The following is a 13,388-nucleotide window of genomic DNA, read 5'->3' as shown; positions in this document are numbered from 1 at the left end:
AGGAAGGAAGGAAGGAAGGAAGGAAGGAAGGAAGGAAGGAAGGAAGGAAGGAAGGAAGGAAGGAAGAGAAAGAAGGAGGGAGGGAAGGAGAGAGGAGAGAGAGAGAGCGAGAAAGAGAGAAATTGGCACAGAGCAATTAAAAATTTGTCCAAGCACACAGTTAGCTAGAGATAAATTGAGACTTTAATTCATGTGGCCTGATTAAAGATTCTACCTAGTTAATCAAGCACTATGCTGAAAATCAACATGTACTTTTCTGAAAAGTAATTTAAGCACATTATATCAAAGATCTTAAATAACACATATTATTTAATATCCTAACTTAATTTCTAGATTTGTAACCCAAGTATTATAAAATATGAACAAAGGCTTATGCATAGAGATGAATTACATAATTATTTATTAAAAAGTGAAAACAAAATGAATATCTAATATAATAATTAATCAACTTATATAAAATTTATGAAATATGTTCCATCATCAATGTGTATTAATATAAATTTTAATATAAAAATCTAATAAATATATGACAATAAAAATTAAAAATGGTGGAAGAGCAAGAGTATAAAGAATTAATGAAAGAATTAATGAATCTATAATATTCTATTAAGTTGAAAATTAGGTACAAATTCTTCACCTCACTATCAGTATTTATACATCTTATCCATTTGTATTTATTAAATGTCTTATAAAACAGCCTAAAGACAATAATGCAATATAAAGTGATACATTGAGTGTGATAAAAACACGAATATTTTTAAATGCTCTGTTAAAAACAAAAGGAAATAGTCTAAAACTTGCACGGAATTGTTCTTGGTAGTTATATTTTACTGCTTCTTATTGTTCTATGAATCAGTTTACTTTCCCAATTATTTAATTAAATGTATCATGTTTCCAGTCGTTTGAGGATGGCAACTAGCCTGTTATTAAAAACAATGAAAAGTTCTGAAAAAGCCACAAAGAGCTGAAAATACAGGAGAAAAAATGACCAAGCTGGAATCTACCAGAAAAGTAGAAACTAAAGCATCAGTTTGAAGCTGGAAGCTGCTTTTGCACTAAGGGCATTAACTTAACTTGGCAGGAAACTAACTTTTGTAATGAGGACAGAGGCCAAGGCTCAAGATCTACCTAAATTGGGGAATCTCATTGGAGATCCCCTATGTGACAAAGAATTATGCCTTCAGCAAAAATATGAATCATTAAAAAGAAAAAATCCAACCCAATTACACACCATTGTGGAGGGTTGCTTTGGCTCCAATGCTTCATCTTAGTCCCAGAAAGATGACTTTTTTAAAGTAAAGAAGCAAGTCAGGGGCAAAAGTGGATCTTAACTCATCTTGCTATTTTAATCCTAATGCTGTTTCCACTAACCTAAATTATGGAAAATTGTCTTTTATGGCTTTTTTAAAAATATCTTTTACAATGACATTCTCTCCTGCTCCAGATGGATATAAGTATAGCCCAAAGCTGAAATAACATTTACAGAGAACACAGAAATGGATGCCTGTGAAAGGCTGGCGATAATGACAAGAGTGTTATTAATCATAGGAGCACCTGGATGTTTTTTTCTACTTACTTCCTTGTAAACTAAGTACAGTCTTTTATCTCTGACAAAGAGGATTTCAAAGACATTTTACAAACCAAAGTATATCCTTCCAAACTAGGGAAGAATTATGTATAATAAATTCTCACTAGCACTCTCTTAATTCTCCAGCTATCAATGTCTTTTCTAAAATGTCAAGTCTAATGTAAGTTATCTTTTTCTCATAATGATAGACATGGCCTTTTGAACCTAAAAATAATGGTAAGATAATATACTTGCAGATACTTGTGCACCATTAATTTAGAAAGTTTAAAACTTAGATCTCTGAGATTACCAAAAAGCCATATGATATTGGCAGAGGCCAAGGATGTTGTTTAATACCCTACAAAGCACAAGATAGCCCCTGTACAACAAAGAATCATCTAGTAAAACATGTCATTAATGCTGAGGTTGAGGCCAAGTTTTAGGCCATTTTATCATAGGTTATTTCTTACAGGCTAAATTTAAGCTGAACTCATTCAAGGGTGATTTTGTTATATTTCACCAATTGCCAGGTACTCCTGTTTCCCTGTGGAGGAACTTCCCTAGAATCGTCTTTTGGTCAAACCTCTTCCTTACCCATTTTTATTTTAAATTTATTATTTTTTTTTTAATGTAAGTATAGTTGATATACAATCTTATATTGATTACATTTGTTTCAAGTGTACAGCATAATGCTATGGCATTTTCATACCTAACAATGTGATCACCCAACTAATTACTTCTTATTCTCCATTTATCACAGAAGAGAGGTGATTTTCCAATTATCAAATTTGGAAGAAGAAATGAACAGGCTTATTTCAGTTCTACCTTGCCTCTTTTTTCAAAAACAGATGGCACACAAGTGCAGACATTGCCTGCTTCTTCATGCCTTGTTACAAAGGCAGCCTATACCAAGGAGGTCTAAAATTACTCAGTCATGCCAATGACTCAATATGTAAGATTGTTTAATTCGAATACAGCAAGCCAACTGGCTATACTTTGGTTAAACCACAAATCTCAGCCATTAAGCAAACTTTTTATTGACATCTTTTAGACTTCTGTGTCTTATATTTTAGAATTGGTTTAGAACTCAAGTAAAGAAGAGGAGTTTAATCCTTGTATCCTAATCTCTACAATCCTTATTTTCCCAATTCTTTTAATAATTTAACCTTCTCTACATTCACACTGCTTTCTTAATGGTTTTGTTCACCATTGCCTTTTTTCTGAACTATTCCAATTACTCAGTCTCTGCCCCTCTTTTTGCTCATCTTCTGTCTATTCTCATGTTCCAACACATCAATCTTCTCAGAGTACAGTTCTGATGAGGGGCTTCTTTTAAGAGTCTTCAATTTTTCCTCCAATTCTATCCATAAAAATATCAAAATTTATTTGCATTTTTTTCAAATATTTGTTTAATCTGTTCTAACCTGCACTTGAAGTTTACACTCTGATGAAATTGGAACAACCGTAATTCCCCTTACATGCTCTATATATGCCCATCAGTTAGAGTAAATGCAGTGTGAGCTTAGACTCTTTAATGTGATCATATACCAGTGACATATACTTTCTAGGCCTCTATTTTCTCATTTATAATAAAGGACAAATTATTCCTGGCTTTCTTTCTCACGGGATAATAATCGGAATTAAAAACTATACAAGAATGCTGTATCAAGTTAATGCAAGATGCTAATATAATAGGAAGAAAATGTACACAGCTCCATATCTCAGATGTGTTTAGACAGGACTTTGTAATTGTCAATGATTGGAAAAATCTCTTACAATATCCTACATTTAATTTGAAAGAAGTTACTTACAAACTTAAAGATTGAATTCTGTGATTTTATAATCATGTTATAAATTCTGTTACATTAACTTTTTGTCTTTGCTTTTACTTTCAACAGAAAAATGAAAAATTATAAATTTTCAATGTTTATTAAATGTGCATTTATAGAGTTCATGTAGATCTTGAAGTTAATACTTTCTTTAAGATGAATATGTCTGGGAAACTTGAGCATTCACACATCAGTGCAATGAATAATAATGTACTTTATTTGCATATTTTTTTCTCTGATAGCTCAAAAAACTTTACATGTTACAAAATTGTGCCAATTAATACCTATGTGTAAGCTCATAAACTAAATACAATTAAACAAAAATGTTAACTTAAAGAAGAAAGTAGGCTGACAAAATTATTGTAAATTTTTCAGTGATAATGATAGTTAACAATCATGAAGTGGATATTATAAGCTATTAATTACTTTGGGGGGAGAGAGTTCCCCAAATCTTCCCAAAACCCACACATGTTAGTTATTATTATCCTCTTTATCTCCATTCACAGATGAATGAACTAAGAAACTGAGAAGTTGTGCAATATGTCCAAGGCTTTCTAACTACTAAATAAATAATCCCAGAATTCATTTCCATAGATCGCGTGTATGTCCATTGTCCTGCTAAATCTGTAAAATTACAGATGTATTTCTCCAAAGCTAGTCCTAGAATGTACCACTCTTATATATTAGATAGTACAATTGTACTAGTATGACGGACAGTGTCATTCAGTTTTATAACTTTGATAATGAGAATTTCAACAATATTTCAACAAATGTCTCTAAATACCAGAAGAAAGAGTTGAAATTCAGAAAAATGATTAGTCAGTACCAAATACCAATTTTGAAGTAAGATGAATACTGGAAACAAAGTATTCTGAATTCCATGCCATTGATTCTAGTATTCTGGATACAATATAACTTATATGCAGTGAGCACAAAACAACTAATAGTGAAACTCCATTGAGGCTGGAAAGTATAAGGAAAAATGCGACATTTCCCAATGTGGGCAACTTGGCAAGAGCAAAATTTCAGGTAAGGCAGGGCTCTGCAGATGAGGGAGAAAGAAGAGAGGAAGGGGAGAAAGGTAGGGCAAGAGGGAGGGAGGAAAAACAAATATCATTTGTGAAAAGGATTTTACCTCATGGAGGCCAACTTTCTGTTAACACTCAACACAAATCATACTGTTTCCTGCCTCAAGATCAGAAAGAAACTTTATTTTCTTGAAAGCTTGTGTAATCCTTTCGAAAGTCATTCAAAAAAGAGAGTTTCTGAAGTTTGTGGCCAACTAAACGTATTTGTGTTTGAGAGGAAAATACTTCCTGATTTGCAGCAATTATACAGATTTGTGCAATATTTACTAAGAAGAGATAGTCAGATTAATAGAAATGATGTCTTGTATTTGTGGAAGAAATACCTTTTTACTAAAGTATTTTGCTTAAATTCTGACTAAAGCCTTGGAAACTAGCCACAATACTGAATCATATAAGTATGTAACTAGTCTGATATGGAATCTTGTGATAGATAAATAGAGGGAGCAAAACAGAAACATAAACAAAAATAAAAATAATGTGAACTATAACCACGAGAAATCAGTAGTCTAACAAATTTAGTCACAGGGCTTTAATTATACCCCGAGGTTGGACTCATCTTCAATAATGAAACCACACTGTAGTTATGGTTGGATATTATTTGAGTATTATTTATAATTTCATTTGTTATGACACAGATGTGTGCAGTCATTTGCTTGAAATGTCTATTTTCCCTTGCCGTAGTCCTGACTGTTTTATATATGACTACCTCTTTAGATTTTTAAGAGAAACTAGAAAAAGGAAATTCAAATTTTTATTTATTGATTTTTTATTAAATTTATCGGGGTGATGTTGGTTAATTAAATTATATAGATTTTAAGTGTACAATTCAATAATATCAAAACCATGGTACCTAAATGAGGCAAGTTTTAGGACTGCATCACGGTCACAGGTTGAGTTGGAAGCACATGCTAAGTGAGAGACTGAAGCATGAGGTATTTAAATATCGACACCAATGAAGGAAGGTGAAGGAAGCAAGATTGGGCAGAGGAAGAAATGGAACTGAAATACATATGAGAAAAAACCTGGGTAATCTAGGGAGTGGTGCGTTAGAATTTCCTCTGGTCTAGCCAAAATAGTTGGGCCTTTCTACCCCTGCCCCTGCCTCACTAGTTTATGCATGTAGAGCAGCGTGGGAAGGAACGTAAAGACCTCAGGTAAGGCAAGGAGACAGACACTGCAGGAATTAACAGCTGACCCCCTGTAACTGGGCAGCAAGTCCTTCCTAAAAGAACTCTCTGCACACTGCCATGCAGAGCCATACAGAGCCCAGGGCAGAAGGAAAACTTCACAATACTTATCTCATCTTTATTTAAATGTTAATATTTGATACATCATTCCTTTTTGCATTAATAAAAAAATATTGCATTAAAATATTTATTTTGGTTACTAAGTGTTTTGGTACTCGCTTAGATTTTGAGACCCTGCTCTAAGCCCTCCCTCTTTGTCTACTACATTTCTTAGAAAAAAAGAGATGAAAAAGTTCTATCAATCCATGTGCTTTCTTTTCCAGGAGGCACATCATCTTCCAGGAGCTTTCAATCCAAAAGAGGTATAATCAACAGTTTGTTATAACAGAAAACAATGTTAAACAGAAACAAAAAAAAAAAACAGAGTTTATGTTCCATATCTCCTAGCTATGTAATATAAATCATTGTACTTTCTGTGCAGATTTCCTATGATACCTATATCCCTAGTAGTCACAGCATTTGGATAATTTAAAAGAGATAGATGTCATATGGCTTAAAGAATATTAGGTAATTTTATTGGCTACATGGCATCTACCACATAAATGGATGTTAGGCAAGGCACTGATATGAGCCTGATTGAGAAATAAAAATATTCACAACTATTTTAGAAGTACCAGTATCAGAATATTCTCTAGATGCTTTCATATTTCATTCAATCCATCATTAAGCCAACTCATGTAATAAAAGTAGCAAGAGAATTTTCTAGTGTCATCTTTCAGAGGACTTTTCTCATTTAATACAACATGATTTTCAAAGTCTCAATACATTTAACATTATATTTTAAAGCATATGAGAGATATTAGTTGCTATGAGGAAAAAGTGAATATTTGAGATAAAATGATTTTGGAACACTTCAAAATCCAGTTTGCCTTATCAGGAAGGCTATCTTTATCTCTTGTACCTTAATCTGACTCTAAGGCTTAGCTGAAAGGCTAGAGGAGGAAAGATGTAACCTGGAAAAAGGAAATACCTAACTTGTCTCCCCAGTGGTCTAGGAAAAAATTTGAGTATACAAAAATAGAAACAAAAAAAGAAAAATGTATACCTTCTACCTAAGAGAATGTGGGAGAAGAAAAAATTTCATTTGCCAGCAAGGCAGAGGTAAGGGAGATCTGCCCATCTCCAGGCCAAGGTGCTAAGGAAAGGAAATATTGAGGAGGATGCTGAAGGCAAAGGAGTCTCTGAAAGAAGATCAATGTGCCTGTCAGTCCGAGGCCAACCTGGACCATTCTCAGCCAAGCATCCCCTATAGCATGGCACTGCTGGAAAGAGATTTTCCTAATGAGCTGGTCATCTGTCCCGGTTTTCACAGAATTAGTTTTAGCCCTGAAATTCCCACTTCCTGGAAAAACTTCAGGTCCAAGCAAACCAAAACAAGTGGTCATCTTATTTCCCAAGTCATACTTATTTTCTTTATGTAGAAAGGACCCCAGATTCCTGTGTTCCCACCAGCGTCTGGTGCAAAGATTATAAATGATTTAATAGCACTTGTCCTCCCATGGAATAGATCATGATAACACAGAGCAGAGGAACCTGGTGGTAACGTTTGGCATGGATAGTTTAGGCCAGGGCAACATGGTCATGTGACAGGCATTCAGAAGTTATGATGCACTTACAAGACCCCAGATGAGACAAAATCAGGTAAGTAGCAGTACCAGGCCCTGCTTAAGAAGAAATAGAATAGATCAGAAGTTGTACCATTTTAAGCCTTGAGCTTCCAATCCCAGCAGACCAAATAGTAAGTCCACTGATGAAGACTACCCATAGTTAAGAGAATCTAGCTGATTCCATGTAGATTTGAGACCCTTTATTCATTTTTACTTCAAGGACATGGTAAGCCCTCTCATGAACCTAAATATCACTTTGAGTTGGGGGTGGGAGGGGCGGAATGTGTGCATGTGCAGGTGAGGATGGAAATGTTTTAAAGATTGAATATATATTCAAAAGAGGTTGAGAGTCCTACAACTCTAATAAAATAATTTATTCAGACAAGATCATAAACGGACTCTAAAACTATTAAAATGCTGATAGAGAATTGGATATTTGAATGGATATAAAGTATCAGCCCATAAAATATCTTGTTGCAAGAGGTAAGTATAATTTTATAAACTCTTTAATGTAGTAATTAATCTTAGCATCATTAATGGGGGGAACTACTCCTGTACCTTCTGACATAATACGATGTGAAGCACATAGCATTATCTACAAAGTATTCTCACTAAAATGGTTGTGAAAATTACAAGCTAAATGCTGTGTCATTCTACAGTACAATTGAGCTAATGTCTTCAAAAAGTCAGTGGTATAAACAGAAAAGGTGAAACCTATCTAGATTTAAAAGACTTCAGAGACATAACAAAATGCAATTGAAAAAATGACAAAACCAACTCAGTAAAATGCTACTGGTTATTAAATGTATGTGATCGGCAAGTGGAAGCTATACTTCTTTCTCTGTCTTTTTCTGTACCTTTGAAAAATTCTATAATGTAAGACTAAAAAAATACAGACATTTCAAACACAGAAATGTTTTAAAATAATTTTCCTGTTTCAGTTTTTTTTTTTTTCCCGTTTGTGTGTTATTTTAGTTCATCCAGTAAGTGAAGGCTCATGAGAAAAAAAATCATACAACAAATAAAGAAATAACTTCTTTTGGGTATAGTGTGAGTTCTTTTGTAACTCAAAAAATTAATGTTTATAAAATCGAAATGAGGGAGGGGGTGGTGGGAGAAAGACCATTGAAATCGTATGCTTTCTGTGACTCTTGCTTCTTTTGAGGAGGAGGAATCTGGTCCTAGGTTCCCTGTGATTCACTCTGCATTATTCACTACCATCTACAGTCCCTATGGATATCTCCATAGTAAATAAGTCTTTTTGGCTCTTCAAACTGTATGACTTTGATATTAAATCCAACTTAATTATTTCTGCTAATCAAATCTTGTTAATTTATAAGATGGAGTATTAAATGACTAATAGTATGAAACATAGTAGGTTCTTAATAAATAATACTTGCATCATTATTATAATTATTAATATCATTATTAATCCCCTTAATTTATTCTATTTCCCTCCATATTTAATTTTTTTTATTTACTTTATTATTTTATTTTTTATTGTTTTTTTTTTTTATTTTTGACACCTATAGCACCTGCACTTCCTAGGTGGTCTCCCATCCAAGTACTAACCAGGCCTGACTCTGCTTAGCTTCCAAGATCAGATGGGATTGGGCTTGTTCAGGATGGCATGGCGATTGACTCCCTCCACATTTAATTCATTGATTCTCCACAGTGCCCACCACATATATCTCCAGTTACTTCTCCTTCTTTTCCATTCCTACTGTCATTACTTACCCTCATTAATTTTTACCTATTATTTCAGATTTTTTCCACCTATATTTTACCTTGGTTTCATACTCTATATTTTGCATTAAGCTGTACTACTTCATAACATGATAAAATAGAGCTTAGCACAGTGCTTAAGAGCTTGGGTTATGGAATTAATCTGTCTCAGTTAATATCCTGACCCTATTACCTTTTAGTCAGACATTAAGCTAGTTATTAGCTATAATCTCATATGCAGTGTGTTTATATTAATAGTGTCTGCTTCACTCATTTGCGGCAAGAATTAAATTAGGTTATATTGGACATTACCTAGAACAGGGTCTAACAGTTTGTGCTTTAAATAGCTTCCAAAAATAGAATTAATGGTTGATATGGACCATAAAATATTAATCTACTATCCTCATAGTGTATATTTATAGGGTTATTAAATATTTTTAATATTCTGTTATAATAAAAATCTTTATAAATTAGAATTGCATGAGAACTTACATTTTTAAGCCTTATAAATAGATTACACTAATTTACATACTGCTAACAGTTTATAAGAATGTGCATTTCAAAAGAAATTTGCCAATCGAGAATTACTATTTATTTAATATTTGCCAAATTGAAAATCAAACATTTTAATACTTAAATTTTAATTTCCTAAATTCATAGAGACTTGCATATATTGAAAGGCTAATTTAATGTTGTTTAATTCATGTCCCTTATTAAAATAAGAAACTAAGGCTGAGAAAAGTGACGTTACTAGCCAAATGTCACACAATTATTCAGAGAACTCAGGTGTCCCTCTTTCAATTTCATCTGGTGTTCTCTCCATGTCATGATGCTGCTGTCAATTATATTTTTGTTTAATCATGTTTACATTCCCTACTTTATGCTGAGCATTTTCAGAGAAAAGACTGTATTTCCTCCCAGTACCTCCCACAGTGCTTTGCACAGAACCTTTCAAGTAAATATTGAATAATTAAATAAGTATATGAATTATATGCCAGACAAAGAGTGCCTAAACAAATTAAGAGCTGTTGAACACGCCAGATTTTTTAAACATTCTTATCATTTTGTCAATGTGAAGTCATTATGTTAGTTTGAAGATATGTAGGACAGTTTGCTACAGAAAAAAAAAGGCGGAAAGAGAATTTTTAAGATTAACCTGAGAGGATAAGGGAATCAAGAAATTAAGAGCCTTATTTAAAGAAAAATAGCAAATTGCACATGAGTATAGGTCCAACATCATAAAATAAGGGTGCGTTTTGGGATTTGAGAGATTCCTTGTTCCAGTTTAAACTATCATTACATCCTGCTAAGACATGATTATTTTGCTAGAGAATTGAGTTTAGGACCAAGGTCAAATGCTCCCAATTTTCCCTCTTTCTAATGCAGATGAGTCATTCAGAAGTAGAATGAGCCCTTGAATCTGTTTGCTGTATGGGCACACACTTTTTGCATTCAACCCGTATTTATGCAACAGCCATTATGTAACAGAAACTGAACTGAACTCCAGGGATAAAACTGCCCAAGATAAGCACTTTCCTTGCTTCGAGGAGCAATATTTTAATGGGAAAGCCTAATATACACAAGGAAACAGAGAAGAAGGTAATGACAGCATGATGTGATAAAGAGGAAGTACAGTGTAAGTGGGAGCAGGTGGAGTTGTCAAGACTTTTCTGAAGAGGTAATATTTAGGCTGAAATCATGTGCAGCAAAGTGCTAACCACATTGAAGAGAAGCACATAAGTGAAGGTCCAGAAGTGATAAAGAATCTACCAGTTTTTAAAAACCTCAACAAGTTCAATAAAGCTGGAGCTAAGCAAGTTTCAAGAGGAATGAAGAGAGATGATACTACTGGTGAGCTAGGCAGAGACCAGATGAAGAGAGAACAGGTTAAGCTAAGGAGCTTGGAATTTATTTACTGACGTTGGGAAGTTGCTAAAGATATTTTAGCCAAGACAATACATGTTCAGGTTTGCTTTCCACTACAGTTTCCCATCAGTCAAGTGCAGGATATGTTGGAGGTGAGATATACTAGAACCTGAGAAAGAAGTGAGGAGGCAACAATGCTAATTCATTTAAGACATGGTAAGAATTAGAGCTGAGATATTGACAGGAGATCTGGAAAAATTAAGGGAAGAGATTTAGACATATAGTAACATCTTATTCATATATCTTTTATAGCAAATATTAAATTGTTCTGAGGTTATTTGTTTTCTTGCCTGTTTTCCCCATGATAACATAAGCTCTTTTAAGGGTTATACTTATCTCATGGCATGTGTATTTGTGGTAAGTCTCAAAGTGTTGCACATAGTAGTCACTTTTTATATCGATTGGATAAATGAATAAATGCATGAAACAATCTCATATGGCAACACGTTTCTGCTATGTGCTATGAAATGCAATGCCTCATGTCATATGTAGAACTGCTCCATTTTTCAAATGGGCAAAGTGAAGCTGACATGAGAAAGAGGCAATCTTTTTACTTTTTCTTTATATTCTATTTTTTCTTTCCAAGTAACCAAAATAATTTGTCAGAAAGGGAAATGATATTCAAGCAGTGATGGTCATTCACAATTCACAGCTATTTGTCGTTCGTGCCCACAATGATGATAATTTTAAAGATAAGGTTATCATACATGTTTAATTTTTCAAAGCATTATTTTTTGTCATTTCACAGAATTAAAAAAGTAAAATAGAATGAAAGTAGATTCAGTCTTCCATTTCAGTTTAATTTGAGCTCAAGACTTAAGCTACTTCAACAAATATTTTTTTGGACTAAAGATCACTGTATTTAACTAGACTTTCTTAAGTTATTCAGTGACATGAACACCTGCATTGCAGAACTAGCATTTTCCACACAGCAGTAAAAATAAAATTGAATTAGTTTGAAAGTATACATCTGCTGTCCTCTGCATATTCTATATTTATATAAACAGGATAATATATTCTTTTCTGAAACATATACTCATAATTGTAAATGAAATGTTCATTTAAGAAAAGTGAAAGTTTACAATGACAATATTTGAAGGTTATACAACATTTCTAGCATCTACTTGCATCAACATCTTTTCCCTTGGGTAGTGTTATAATATAGTATCAAATATCAGTAGTGTAGCATTTTTCCATCATTTCTGCACAAACTATTTATTGAACCAAAAATCATTTACAAACCCATTTTCTCTTTCCTTCCTTTATACCAAGATAGTAAAGTATGAATTGGAATCACCTAAAAAGAGTGTCGGGTCACAGATTCCTGATTCAGTGGCCCTGGCATGGCAAGAAATTTCATTTCTAAGAAGATCTTAAGTAATGGTTACGCTGCTGGTTCAGGTGTTATAAATTGAGAACCACTGCTTTACAACAGAGACCGAAAAGCCACACTTACTTTCCTTAGCGTCTATGTGACTTTGTATCTCTCAAGAGGGCTAGGTGATGCTGTAATAACAAACAACTGTCAAACGTAAGCGGCTTAAAAGAACAAAGTTATATCTCTTAACTTAAGTTTTATGTACAAGGAAAGTCACTGTGAACTCTGTTCCATGGTCCTTGGGTCCTCAATCTGGGACCCAAGTGTATATGGTTATTATCTAGAATGTTCCTGTGGACAATGACAGAGGGGAAAAGAAACAACAACTTGTACACTGGAGTCTTAACAGTACTGATCAGAAATAATATGTCATTTTCACTTAAATTTTATTGACCAATGCAAATGACACACCACACTTAACCTCTGAGGGCAGAATGTGAAGAAGGCCCTTGGAAAGAGATGAATCTAAATACTAGTGAATAGTTGTAAGGGCTACTACAGATATAATTCTGACCAAAACAATATAATAGAAAGTTATTATTGGGTGAGGGCTTGCAGGAGGGTAATAAACTTGGTAGGCATGCCCCTTCTGCATTTTACCCTCTTCGATATACACTTTCTTTTAAACTGGAATGTAGATGTGATTTCTGGAGGTGCAGTAGCAATGTTGAGGTCAGAGGGATCAGTAAATTAGAGCCTGTCAGCCAAATCTGACCAGTCACCAATTTTTGTAAATATAGCTTTACTGGAACACAGTCACACTTACTAATTTGCATATTGTCTATGGCTATTTTTATACTACAAGGGAAAAATTAAGTGGCAACAGAAAACTTATGGCAAAATAAGCCAAAAATATTTATTCTCTGGCTCATTATAGATAAAAGTTTATTAAGCCCTATACTAAGGATTTCAGAACAGGAAGATAAAGGGAATTTGGATCCTTGGTGACATTCTTGATCACCTGTACTAACGTAGATTTTTTTTTTAAACAAGGGAATTAAGTCTTATTTATTCAAGAGAG

At 33.6% G+C, this 13,388-nt stretch overlaps 1 pseudogene; it reads right to left on the bottom strand.

Moving 5' to 3' along the window:
* Positions 1-8,861: 8,861 nt before the first annotated feature.
* On the bottom strand, positions 8,862-8,980 carry LOC112473993 (annotated as a pseudogene).
* Between the last annotated feature and the right edge of the window lie 4,408 nt (positions 8,981-13,388).

The sequence above is a fragment of the Pteropus alecto genome, unplaced genomic scaffold (genome assembly GCF_000325575.1).
Source record: "Pteropus alecto unplaced genomic scaffold, ASM32557v1 scaffold311, whole genome shotgun sequence".
Lineage (NCBI taxonomy): Eukaryota > Metazoa > Chordata > Mammalia > Chiroptera > Pteropodidae > Pteropus > Pteropus alecto.
Note: the sequence above shows the minus strand (reverse complement) of the source record. Positions and strands in the feature narration are given on the sequence as shown.